Source organism: Quercus robur, chromosome 5 (assembly GCF_932294415.1).
Source record: "Quercus robur chromosome 5, dhQueRobu3.1, whole genome shotgun sequence".
Classification (NCBI taxonomy): domain Eukaryota; kingdom Viridiplantae; phylum Streptophyta; class Magnoliopsida; order Fagales; family Fagaceae; genus Quercus; species Quercus robur.
Genome location: NC_065538.1, coordinates 12021917 through 12036706, shown reverse-complemented (window position 1 = coordinate 12036706; position 14790 = coordinate 12021917).

Genomic DNA, 14790 nt, shown 5'->3' with positions numbered 1-14790 from the left:
GATGATACCCCTCGATTACCCATATTCTCTAGGAGAGGCCGCCCTTTTGGGAAGAGTGTAGTACGAGAGTTAAACAACACTGATTACTATGCAGCATCGCTTTATGTCCTACAAAATTGTGATGAGATCGAGCCCCTTTTTCAGTAAGACTTACTTCTTATACATCAACTCTTTAATATTCTTGTATAAACTTTGAAGATTGACTATTATGATATCTTATATGTAGAGAACATAGGAACACCCTTGTAGACTTGGGTCTCAATGTTGACGAGATGCATAGACATGAGTTCATTTGTTCATTCAAAGAAAGGGTACAATCACATTGGTTCATCCATTTTTTTTTTTAATTAATTACTTAAGCATGAATCTTACATTATTTATATATCTTTGTAGATCACAAAACTTTATAATGATGGAAACAAGCAAGTTGACGAGCATGTGCAATCATTGGCTTGGGGTCTAGATAAACGAGCTACACACTACCCTTGTTACAATGTCAATGGGTTTAGGTTCCGTACTAAACAACGTGATGATGGTAAAAAAACACAAAATAGTGGTGTTAGAGCATCCACAGCAGTGGAGCTAAAAATTTAGCTTTTTAGCTCCACCAAAAGTTACTTTATCTATTTTACCTACATACATGCTGCAGCAGTGGATCTATTTTAGCTTTTAACACAATAAAATAATATAAACATCACAATAAAATAATATATCCATTATAATAAAATAATATATCCACTACAATAAAATAATATATCCTATACAATAAACAACAATCACAACCACCTTTAACCGCCACCGCCGTTGCCGCCACCGCCACCGCTGCCACCGTCACCGCTGCCGCCGCCACTGACGACTCTTTTACCGCCACCGCCACCGACTCTTCCGCCGCCGCCGCCGAGTTCTTGCCGACCCAAGTTTTCTAACCAAACAAAAGATTGGTTTGGTTGTTCATTGAATTTCTCTATTCTGAAAGTATGTCCACTCCATTAAATTCAAATCTTGGCCATTTTAATTCATTGTGAATTTATAATGATAGCAAAATAATTAAATTCACCTTAAACTTTTGAGACAAATGATAATTTATTAGTGAGAAATATATGGACCAGCTCATTGTAAGTTCGTAGTATGTAAAATATGAAATATCTGACATGATTGCTTTTGAAGAAAACAGCAGAGACTATAATAATAACACTATATTGTGCACAAAATGCATGTGATCAAGATTGCCCAGAAAAATTTAGAAATTTGACGACTATAGCTCAGATTTACAAGAGAAGTTAGTCTGGCTGTCAATTTGCTCTGCCACCTGTCTCTATAATTTCTTACTGGGCTTTATGGGCCACGCGCACCAAGCCATCTCACAATTTGATTCGCCATATGTTTGGCCTCATTTCCATGTATTCTACAGGTTTAAACTGAAATAAACACAATTAAATTTATAAATATTTACAAATTAATCAATAAAATATTTTGAAATAGACGTTAAACGGCCGAGAAGTTATACAAGCCAATTACCAAAAGACAACCCAGAAGCATTGAAAAGAATCCCATGCTACAGCTGCAAGTCCATTGTCACGCAGACCAGGCATTTGATGAAGTCCTCCAGTATTTGATATTGTTTTTGGTGAAAGGTCTTTCAATCTGCAGAATTTAAACGACGACAGCGTGGGACGGCGACGGCGTGGGCTGGAACGGCTAGGATGGCGACGGCTAGGACGGTGACGGCGTGGGCTGGGATGGCTGGGACGGCGACGGCGTGGAGAGCTTGATGAGTGAGATGAGAGCTTGATGAGTGAGAGAGATGAGAGCTCGAGAGAACTAAGATGAGAGCTCCTGAGAGAACTAAGATGATGGATGGAGATAGAATAAAAGAATGAAGAAAAATAAAGTGGGTTTTATTATTTTAATAGGAGTTGGATTAAAAAATTAATTTTTTTTTTTAGATGTGTGCTACAGTGCACATCTATATATAGATGTGCACTGTAGCAAATCAGCTAAAAATTTTAGCTTTGCCTTCACTGCTGCAAGCATTTTTTGGTATATTGGTGGAGCTAAAATAGCATTATAGCTTTTTAGCTCCACTGTTGCAAATGCTCTTATGGTGAGAGGGGAATATCAAAATATGTTTTATTATGGATTGATAACAGACATCATCGAACTCCGTTACACAAAGGGGAATTCTGTTGTTTTGTTTAAATGTGATTGGTATGATGTAGCTCAAGAAGGAATTGGTTATAAGCTAGATCATCATGGGATCACTAGTATTAATAGAACAGTAAGCTAAACACACAAGAGCCATTTGTGTTAGTGTGTCAAGCAATAGAAGTTTACTATGTAAATTGTATAAAAGATCTAGCATGGAGCGTTGTGATTGAGACCAAGCCAAGAAATCTTTATGACATGCCCGCAAATGAAGAAGAGCCTTATCAAGAAGAAGAGGTTCAAAGATTCAATACACATGTGGCCGAAGCAAATGAAGAAGATGATGAGATGAACTAGAGTAGATGGGCTTTAACTCTATGCAAGAACCTACTACGTAGGTATATTTATATATTTTTTAGTATTATCAACATAATATTTTTTGCTATTTTCTTGAGGTTGTTGAAATAACTTGTAAAGTTGCTCATTATAGATTTCAATTATTAGGATCGCTAAATTTAGATTAAAATTATGTTATTTAAATTAGTATGTCTTATGTATTGTAAATTGTAAATATAATTTGCATAGTAATATTTTTTTTGTATACTTATTTAGTTTAATCAAAATATTGCAGACCAATGTTGGAGGAGGAAATCAAAACATGGACGAAAACACAGAAGATGACTTCAAGGAGGAAGATGACTTAGATGGCTCTCAGAAGGAGAATACTAACTCAGATGATGATTGATCTTCCAATCTTTAAGTTTTCAAGTTTGGTGAAGGATATTATAGGTTTCAATGAGACGTTTTAATATTTTTTATTCTATTTTGTAGGCATTTTAATATTTTTTATTGCATTATGCACTTTTTAGATTTTGACAATTATGGATTTGCTTTAAAAGAAAGAATGTATTAGTAATGGAATTGGATCCCTCCCAATAAATAATATTTGTGATGGACCTACACCGTCAACATTGGTAATTTTTTTAAAGGAAAAAATGCACTTTTCATCGCTACATTTTGAGTCAATTCCTACTTTGGACCCTTCTTCTCTTCTTCTCTTTTTGATTTTTTCTTCTGGTGGGTTTCAGTCCTGCTGCCAGTCTGCCTTTCCTTTTTTTATTTGTGTGTTGTACAGGTAATTTATGTGACTATTTGTCAGCATCTTTACTCTTCCTTAAATGCTATGTGCTTTGTTTTAAATTTTTTATTTGTTCTGCTTTTGCCAGCCCACATACTCCTCTATTTTGTCACTTGTGTGTTAAAATTTGATTTTTTTTTTTTTTTTTTTGGTTTTGTTTTTTTGAGCCCCACGTGACTAACAATAAAAATGAATGTTCAAGCCTTAACCTTCTTCCACTATTCCAACTACTAATATTAACATCGTTACTGCATGAGTATCAGATGTTAATGGCTAACCAACGAACCCACTAGTGGTTTTTGTTGAATTTTTTAATGATAAATATCTTGTCCACGAGCTAGGCTAGCTGTTAATTAAGTCTATGAGAGCCCTAGACCCTCCTTTACATGCATTTGGTTATTCTTTTAATAAAAGTATTCTGCATTTTCAATTAAAAAATAAAAACAAATCTTGTCCACGGGCTAGGCTAGCTGTTAAGTCTATGAAAGCCTTGGACACTCCTTTACATGTATTTGGTTATTCTTTTAATAAAATTATTTTGCATTTTTTTTTTCATATTATTACTCTTATTATATTTTATAAAGATTGAACTGATACTTCTTCTTCTTATTATTATTCTTGTTATTATTATTATTTGAGCTTAAAGATTACATAGTAGTTGAAATATGTACTTATAACTTCTTTAAAACCTTTAATAATTTATATAGGTTTAAAATGTTCTAATGATAATAAAAAAAAATGGTTTGATGATTTTTAAAGTATATACACTTTTGACTAACACACTTAAAAGAAAAAAGGGTAAATACACTTATTACTACTAAAATGGTCTAATGGTAAATTTTTTTTTGAATTTTCTAATTAATTTAATTAGATTAATAAAAAAATTGTTTAAAACTAAAAAAGTAAAATTTTTGTTTGTTTTTTTATTTTTTAAAATTGAGGAATTAAATTTTTTTTGTTTTAATTTTTTATTAATTAAAATACTGACGTGTCATTTAAAAAATGCCAAATAATTTTTTAATCATATTTTAATAGTCACGTCAATGTTACATCAGCGCCATGTCAGCAAGCAGAGCACTCCGTCTGCCACGTAAGAGGTTTCCATCAGTGGGTTGACGACATGGACCATTTTAAAAACGATTTTCTTTTTTTAGGGATGAAATTTGCAATGAAATCAATTTTGGGACCAAAATGGGAATTGACCCAAAATGTAGGGACGAAATGGGTATTGATCAGTATTTTAAGATTTTCTTGGTTTTCATGTTTTTTCAGTGTATTGGATATTTTTAGTGATTGAAGTTTCATTATAGGCAGATATGACACGCATCCATCTTGTGCCATAGTCAGATTTAAAATTTGACCATTGGATTGATAAAGTATGATAAAATATTGGTTTTGATGAATTTTGAGCTCAATCAAACGGTTAAATTAGGAGAACATGTCCAATCATAATTTCTTGGTGTGTTGGTACAACAACACATGTCCATAATGCTCTAGACTCAAATCCAAAATCCAACCATTGGATTGGAAGAATATGGTGAGATATTGGTGTTGGTGAAGTATGACATCAGTTAGACGGACAGATTGTGAAAAACGAGTAGTCAAAGTTTACAAAACTTGGTCAATATTTGGTCAAACATGATCAACCATCGAAGTTAGGTCTATGATCACTCGATAGGATCAAATTATGTTGAGTAGGGAGGTTTTCAATGTGTTTTGGGTATTGGTCAATGTTTTAAGGTTTTCTTGGTTTTCATGATTTTATCAGTTTCAAGTTTTAAAATGGTAAAGTCAAAAGTCATATGCAAATCCATTCAAGGTCATTTTATAGGTTTTTGGTTGTATTTTGCATATCATTTTCTTGATTCTTAGTAATATTTATGTAGTGTATAACTCTCTTAATTAGTAGAGTATTGGATATTTTTAGTTATTGAAGTTTCATTATAGGTAGAAACAACACACATCCATCTAAATTTAAAATTTGACTATTGGATTGAAAGAGTAGGATAAAATATTGGTTTTGACAAATTTTGAGCTCAATCAAATGGTTGGATGAGGAGAACATGACCAACACACCAAGAAAATGTTAATGGGATGTCAAGTGGAAAATTTTTTTTTTTTTTTTCTTCTTCTTCAAATGAGGTGGTTTTGCCAAATAAAATACATAATTTTTTATAGTAGTTATTATTGGTTATTAATTTGGTAGTTTTTATCGATATATGAGATAACGACATGCACCCATCATGTGCCAAACTCATATTCAAAGTTTGACCATTATATTGAAAGAGTGGGGATTGTGTCAATGAGGTTAATGGCGTATTTCAGCCATTTTGGATGGTCAGATTGTGTCAATGGGGTTCATCAAAGTTTCCTGGTGGGTGGGTACAGCAATACATGTCTATCATGTAACCAGATGGAGATCCAAAATTTGACCGTTGGATTAGTAGAATGTGGTGAAATATTTGATTTTGTAAATGACAGTGACAATCAAACGGTTAGATTGTGAGAACAGAGTAATCAAATCTTATGAAACTTCGTTAAAGTCTATTAAACTTGGTCAATCTTTGGTTAAATTCAAAGTTGGTTCCAAGACCACTGGATTTGATAAAATTAGGTTGATCAAGGAGGTTTTAAGTGGGTTTTGAGTATTGGCCAGTGTTTTAAGGTTTTTTTGGTTTTCATGCCTTTATCTGTTTCAAGTTTTAAAATGCCAAAGTCAAAAGTCAAATTTGACCATTGGATTGAAATAGTGGGATAAAATATTGGTTTTGATGAATTATGAGCTCAATCAAATGGTTGGATTAGAAGAGCGTAACCAATCAAAATTTCTTGATATGTTGGTACAACAACACATGTCCATAATGCTCTAGATTCAAATCCGAAATCTAACCATTAGATTGGAAGAATATTTTAAATGCTCTTTAATTAAATTTTTTTTGAGAAAAATTTAATTAAAATTTTTAAATCAGTAAATTTTATTTATAAAATAAGATAATTTTGGAAAGTTGAAAGCAAGTTAGTATACAACATTTTTAATATTAATTAAAAAAATTTTGGTTAATGAGATTTCAAGTGAAAAATGTTTTTTTTCCTGGGGTGGTTTTGCCAAATAAAATACACAAAATTATTTTTTTATTTTTTAAATATTGAGGTTATATTTTCGTACAAAAAAATCCACCTACACAATATTGAGGTTAGATTTCCCTGACTTTTGAAACTTCCTAATTGAGATGGAATAAAATTGCAACATAGATTAAAATTTTCTTTACCGCCATCCCCTCCCTCCTACCCCCACCCCTCTCAAAATTTAGAATTTGGCAGCAAAAAATTTTAAAATTCAGATCATCCAAAAAAAAAAATTTAATTTATACTTTAAAATTTTATAATTGACCCTTATAAATTTGTTGAAAAAAAAATCAAAAAATAAAATAAAGTTGGTACAACAATGGGAACAAACCCATCTTCCCAACCAAAAAAAAAAAAAGTTAAAAAACCCAAAAATATAGGAAATTCCTTTCCAGTAAACATATCCCTAATTACAAAACAAAACAAAAAAAAAAAGCCCAAATCTATCTTCCTCAACAAATCCCTAATTCCCAATACAAAAACCAAAAAATAGAAACATTAAAAAAAAATTAAAAAAAAAAACGCAACTTTGTCTTATTACTCTCTTGCGCCATCAGTATCTTTGCTTGTCTCTACACCATCGTTCTCCATAGTTGCCAGAATCCAATTGTCTTGCTAAGCCATTAGTATCACTTACTCTATCTCACTCTCTTTGTCTGCACTTAAGTTTTTTGTACAATTTTAAGTTCTACTGCACGTTTTGGTTAAATGAATCCACAGAATAGATATATGGTGATAGTGGATGGTTGGGTGCTGAGCCAAAAAGATAATGAATGAATGGCTGAAATTTTTTTTGATTAAAAAAATATATTTGAATGAAAGGTTATTGTTTGTTGTGGATATATAATAATATAATATTGATTAGTGTACCGTTGACTATTCCTTTGTCTGTAAAACTGCAAGGAGACTAGAATCTTGTTAAGCACTTTTCAATAATATAAGTATTTGTTGTGTTGAAGCTGTGACCCTATAATAATAGTATTATAATAATAATATTTGTCTTGTAGATATATAATAATATAAGTGTACCGTAAAAAGTAACCTTAGCAAAATTTTTTTTTTCTCTAAACTTTAGCAATTTGTTGAAGCTGTGTATGTTATTTGTATATAATTATTTAATTAAACTAGTGGATCTCTAAAATTTGATTAAGCTTTTCATGTTAGTTAGCTTACAATATATTCAGAGGTGGTGTTGTTAAGTTAGTTTTTTAGTTTTTAACTTTTATAATAAGTTTATCTATCACAAATTTTTTTTATCTTTATATTGATATTTCTAATATGTGGTCCTTGGTTTTAATTATGTTTTTGTTGACTGAGTGTGTTTGGATACCGCTTATTTTGTTGAAAACTAAAAACTGAAAACAATAAAAAATATTTTTCGATTATTGTTCATTAATGAAATCACTGTGCATTTGCCTAATTGCACTGTTCATGTCCCATGAACAGTGCAAGAGGCACTGGATTTAAAAAAGAAAAAAAAAAGGCAAACGCAGGAATTATAATTCCTATCCAAACGCCTTTTAAATAATTACAACTTATCAATGATGTGGCTTTCTTTTTAACTACGTTACAAGTGAATGGCAAAGAAAAGTAAGAAGCGAGCTATAAAACAAGCGAGAGACAAAGGTGATAGTGGTAGTCAATCACAAGTTGCACCTTCATCATCTGAGTCTCCAACTAATGAAGCACTTGTTTCTTCTAATAGTGTGATTAATGGGGGCAGCAAAGGTAATACTTAATATTTTCCTAAAGTTTATATGCTAATATACCAATTTTATGCTTAAAGCTTATTTATTTATTTTTACTTATTCCATTATTGGTAGGATCTACTGAACAAAAGAAAAGAGGTCGAGGAAAGGCTAAGGGTGTTTATCCAGGTCAAAACCGCAAGTGTGAGATACATGATAGAAGGTCTTTTTTCCCTATTTTTTGGTTACTTTAATCCTTTATTTTTTAGTTCTTACATTTCATTTATATGTAATATTTTACATGCTTTGTGTTTCTTTCATTTTATTAGATTCATAGAAAAGAAAATACCCCAAGAGATTACTATTAAGTTCCACCAAAACATTGCTGGGCCATGGACAACTTTTTAGAATACCCTAAAGAAGCACAATTTGAGACAGATGACTTAGTTCTTGAGAGGGAGGTATTTGATGAGTATGTCAAATGACGCTATCTTGAGTGGATGTGGCACCTTAGAGAACACTGTGTAAAAAATAAAATTCCTCAAGATGAATGGTACAAGCATCCCCATGATGATGTAACTCCAACTATTTGGAAAGAGATGTGCAACAAATGGAATAATCGCAAGTGGCAGGTGATTATAAAATGAACTTTATTAATAGTTTTTTTTAATATATTTTTTTCTTAAATCTTTCTTAGAAGCAAATGTTTAATTATTAACTCATTTTGTGTATTTTTTTCATGTAACCAGGAAAAGAGTGATAGAAACAAAAGAAATTGCAAAGAAAATCAAGCTATCATTGCGACTACAGGTTTTGTACCAATGGCTAAGCGCAGAAAAGAATTGGTATGATAAAATTGCCATGTTAAATTTCTATAACATTAGTTCATATATTGAATTGATTTATCTTATGATTTTCCTTTTAAAATGGTCATAGGAGGAGAAGAACGGATGTGAACCAAGTCCAATCGAATGTTTCAGGTCGATGCAAATGAAAAAGGATGGTGTTACTTTTGCCAGTGAAAAAGCACAAAAATTATATGTATGTTATTATTATTACTATTATTATTTTTAAATGTCTTTTTGAGTTTAAAGTTTGTATATATCTAATAACGGAATAAATGTTGTTTTAGGAAAAAATGGATGCAAGGAAATCAGAGGTTGCATCTCAGGGTGAGATTGTTAATGATAGTCAAATATTCTTTGAAGTGACTGGACCTCCTACTCGTGGTCATGTGCTTGGCATGGGTGCTGGTGTCAAGCCTAGAGATGTATATGGCCCAAGTTCATCTAGCCAGTGTAGTAAGCAATGTCAAGCGGATCGCTTAAAAGAAAAGGAGGATTTTGAGCTTCATTTTAAAGAAGCAGAGGATAAAAGTTCTACTAAGAAAATGGAATTGCAGGGAGAAATCAATCTATTGAAAGAGGAAATGCCTCATATGATAGCAAATGCTTTGAAAAAGATGGGCTTTAATTCTATGCAAGAACCTACTACACAAGTATATTTATATATTTTTCAGTATAATCAACATTAATATTTTTTGCTATTTTCTTGAGGTTGTTGAAATAAGTTGTAAAGTTGCTCATTATAGATTTCAATTATTTGGATCGCTAAATTTAGATTAAAAAAATGTTATTTAAATTAGTATATCTTTACCTATCCATGCAAAGTACATGATTTGTAGTGTTTGTTATGAAAATGTTATTAATGTGATTATTGGTGGCAAATTTATTCTTTGAAGTTCTCATTCACAAGAGAACTACAAGGTTATTGTTAGTAAGGATCTTGTATTCTTTGATGTTGATAATACCATTGTTATTCATTGTGGGGATTGTTGTTGATGTTGTTAAATTAATACGTTTCAATATCTTTATTATGTATTGTAAATATAATTTGCATAGTAATAATTTTTTTGTATACTTATTTAGTTTAATCAAAATATTACGGACCAATGCTGGAGAAGGAAATCAAAATGTGGACGAAAACACAGAAGATGACTCTAAGGAGGAAGATGGCTCAGATGGCTTTTAGAAGGAGAATATTGACTCAGATGATGATTGATCTTCCAATATTTATGTTTTCAAGTTTGGTGAAGGATATTATAGCTTTCATGTAGACGTTTTAATTAATATTTTTTATTCTATTTTATAGATGTTTTAATATATTTTTATTGCATTATGCACTTTCTAGATTTGGACAATTATGGATTTGTGCTTGTTATTTGAATTGAAAAACTTTTGGGAGATTTATGTTTCCTCGCAATTAAAATCTTAGAAATGATCTCTCTTTTATTATTGACAGAGTTATTTTGTTGCAAATAATGTATTACTGACGTAGTGAATAGGTTTCAATAAAGGTCAAAATTCATTGAAAAAGGTAAATGGTCACATTGATAATGTATTGTTGACGAAAAACCAATTATTTTACGATGGCTTTTAGTCATTGAAAAACTACATTAACGACAACTATAGTTCATCACAAAAGTTATTTTCGACGACAAACCAAGTACTTATGACAGCTTTTATTTGTCAAAACAAGGGAATTAACAACGGCCTTAGTTTGTCGTAGAAAGTATTTGGTCATTTGACTTCCTCGTATGAAGTTACATTGTCTACGACAAACCAAGAAGTTACGACGGCTTTTATTCGTCAAAAAAAGGTATTAAAAATGGCCTTAGTTTGTCGTAGAAAGTATTTGGTCGTTTGACTTCCTCGTATGAAGTTACATTGTCGACGACAAACCAAGTAATTACGATGGCTTTTATTCGTCAAAAAAAGGTATTATCAATGGCCTTTGTTCGTCGTAGAAAGTGTTTGGTCGTACAACTTCCTCATATAAAGTTGTATTGTCGATGACAAATGAAATAACTACGATGACATTTTGTTGTCGAAACTATGCATTAACAACGGCCGAAGGCCGTCACAAAAGGTATTTGGTCGTCCAACTTCCTCGTATAAAGTTGAATCTACGACAGCAATTATCAAGTACTTACGACGGAGTTGTGCTGTCGAAAATGAGTATTAGCAATGGTCTCGTCGGTAATATAGAATTACCAACAAGGCTTTTTCCGACGGCCTTTTACCGTTGGCAATACTAATCTGCAATGGCTTTTTGTGTTGTTGCGACGAACTCTGGCCATCAATAGCAATCCTTTTTGTAGATATCTTGCATGTTGATTGATGCAACGAATTGCCGCCTAGGTTCGAGTGCAAAAACTGGAACTTCTTTGGGATTTATTACTTCAGCATTAGGGATAAAATGGACTAGAATATTCACCCAAATGATCTTTATTTTCTTCCCATTCAGCAGGATGCCATCTAGATCATGCATAGCCCTCCATGCTGTTTAAGAAAGGAACAAAAGCAACAAAGTAGAGGTAAGCTATCAGGTCAAATAAAAATAAAAATTGACTGATTTTTAAAACAGCCCATTTTCTCTCTCTCACTCTCTTCCCAATGGAAAACAATCACTTGTCCCAATTTGAAACCACACTTTTTCAGAGTACAGCTTTTTTGAAGCTACATTTTTCCAAGTACAGCCTTTCAAACAGCCTATTTTCAAAAAGTTGAAAAAATAACTTGTACTAAGCAGGCACCAAAATCTTCTTCAAAGCCCAGTGGTTTTTAGCATTTTGGTTGTTTTCCTCCTCAAAGTCCACAGTTTAGACTTGCTCTCCGCTCTACAAGTGGGAAACCTTGGTTTCTCCTTAGTCCTCACTCCCCCTCATCTGCTCAAACAAGTAGACACACTACGCATTTACCCAGTACCACAATAACTCTAATGTGCCCCTAAGCGTAGTGAGTCCAAACACATTGTTCATGTCCAGCCAGGGGCGTAGCCAGAAATTTTTGGTTGGGGGGGCCGAGGTAATATTATCATATTGAATTGTAATTCAAGAAAAATACAAAGTATGACATATATACATATATACATGTCTTCCTGTGTTAGTTTTAGAAAAAAACATTATATCTAACCAAAATTAGACTACATTTACAAGAAATAATATTTATAGAAATTAAATATAATAAAGTCACTATAAGCAACCATAAAATAAATAGCAGTTAAATTCAACCAAATTAGACTATATGGTCAAAAATAAATTCAAAATCAATTTCATTCATCCCAACTAAATTCAAAATCAATTTCATTCCTACTAATAGTCTAATACTATACCCTCATAGTCTCTCTACTCTCTCATAGTTTCTCTACTCTCTAATGATAATTCCTACACTAGTACAACATATGTCTTTGAATAGCTATGGGATATGGCCTCACACAAGAAAAAAAATGTGGTATATGGCTGACATGTCTTAGAGAAGTAAAGGAAAAGTCAAAAAGATAAAAAGTAGGAATTTGGAGTGGGGCATTTTTATGGCTACGTATTGGAGGAGGGGCCAAGTTTTTCTCATAGGGGGGCCAGCTCTTAAATGAAAAACTGTGAGACCATTTTTTTCCTACTATTATAGAGGTTTCAAAATATTCTGGGGGGGCCATGGCCCCCCCAAAGCATAACATGGCTCCGCCCCTGTGTCCAGCTAACTTAGGCAACTCCCACATGAAACAGTGGAGGAGGGTATTCCCCTAGGCATAGTGAGTCCAAACACATTGTTCATATCCAGCTAACTTAAGCAACTCCCACATGAAACAGTTGAGGAGGGTGAACCACAGCCAAGTCCAGCTTGTGGAATCCAAGTTGCAAACTGGGGCAAGACCTTCGACCCGACCCAATTGGAATAAACTCAAAGTTGCTCCCTGTATAATCGGGCACACCTTATAGGTTTATTGGAAGTTAGAATGAGATAAGGTATGTAAAGTTTAAACCCTCATAGTTGTAGCGTGCTATGGTCCACAAACACAAAATTAACATTTTATACGACCTTTCAAAAGTGCAGATTGTTTAAAGATAAATTAATTTAAATATTATATTATTCATGTTAAATTACTGATTCTATCAAAAGCTTAAACTATTGAATAATAGTAAATTTAATCATTTAAGTATATAATTTTAACCCTCCTTCTCATATGTGGGCTTAAACTCCCCCTTAATAAGTAGAGCCCAACACGTGCTAAGTGGAGCCCAACATGTGGGGTTAAACTCCCTCTCATAGTTGTAGCGTGCTATGGTCCACAAACACAAAATTAACATTTTATACGACCTTTCAAAAGTGCAGATTGTTTAAAGATAAATTAATATAAATATTATATTATTCATGTTAAATTACTGATTCTCTCAAAAGTTTAAATTATTGGAGAATGGTAAATTTAATTATTTAACTACATAATTCTAACACTCTTCCTCACATATGGGTTTAAACTCCCTCTTAACAAGTGGAGTCCAATACGTGAGATTTTTAATATTTTAAATGGGAGATAGGGTGAAAATAGGAATCAAACTCAAGATCTCCTATTCTAATACTATTTAAATTACCGATTGTTCCAAAAGTTTAATTCAAGCATCCAAACGTTATAGATTACTTATATGATGATTAAAAACATTAAAAAATTCAGTAAAGCAACTTAGTATTACATGGAGTTCTTATGGGGTTAAGCTCTACAATAAGGAGAAATCTGTCTCTTTCTTTCTTTCTTTTTTTTTTTTTTTTCAATTCCTTATTTCAGTTAATGCTAAGAAGTTACTGAGTTAGCATAAAGGCAGGTGATGAATCATCCATAAAAAATAAAAAAACTAAGAGAATACCAACTTTTAAGTTAATGCCAAAGTGGCTGGAGGTGAATAACCCTCTTTACATGGTAGGTGGATCAGACTTGATTTTAATCCAAAATAGAAAACCCCTCCCTTAAGCTCATTTGTCTTAGTTTGAAAGGTTAAAGAATTTTGGTCTGTTGACCTAGGAACATTTATGGCTGATTAAACAAGAGGGAGCGAAGTACCCCAAAGTCCTTGATATTAGCTGATAGAAGGTGAGGTCAAACCAATCAAAACACCACCATATACCAACCTTGGTGTGAGTTCACATGGCCATTTGATCGTGGGAAGCTTGTCAAACATGGTGCCCTATGAATTTCACTAGCAAGCTTCACACACACAGTACACTACGAAGTTCACAGGCAGGTCTCTGCTAATCCTATACTAGTGGACCATATATGGAAGAAACAATTGCTCTGTGAAGAAAGTGGAAAGACCAAGGTACAGGGACAAGGGAAAAACTTTTTGTAAGCAGATTTGTAGATTTTATGTAGGACACAGGAATCTATCTACCTATGCTCATTGCAGGCTTATGGTTAGGAGAGTTTTTTTAATTTAGGTTTTAGAAAGAATAATTAGAGTTCAAGAATGACTAGGGATTTTGGCAATGAAGGGAAAAGATTTTATTTGAAGAATTGAAAATAGCCTATATAATGGCCTTTCGTTGTGCAATCACTCAAATAGATAGGGAATTTATATTTAATAAATATCCAGCAGTTTATTACGCTTTGAGGGTTAAATTGCCCTCTACTTGCTAAATGTAATGGCTTAAGGAACCCTTTTTTCTTGGAGCTAAATTAATTAAGGAACCTAGGTATTGGTGCAATTGCCTAAAGTTTACTGTTCCTTAAATCTTATTCAAACTTTCCCCAAAATCAAGCTTCAAAATATATATATATGTATGTATGTATGTATTGGGTGATAACTGAGATTTGGTCCAAGGAGGAGGGGGTCAATATTTAATCTTTTTATTATCAAACTCTACT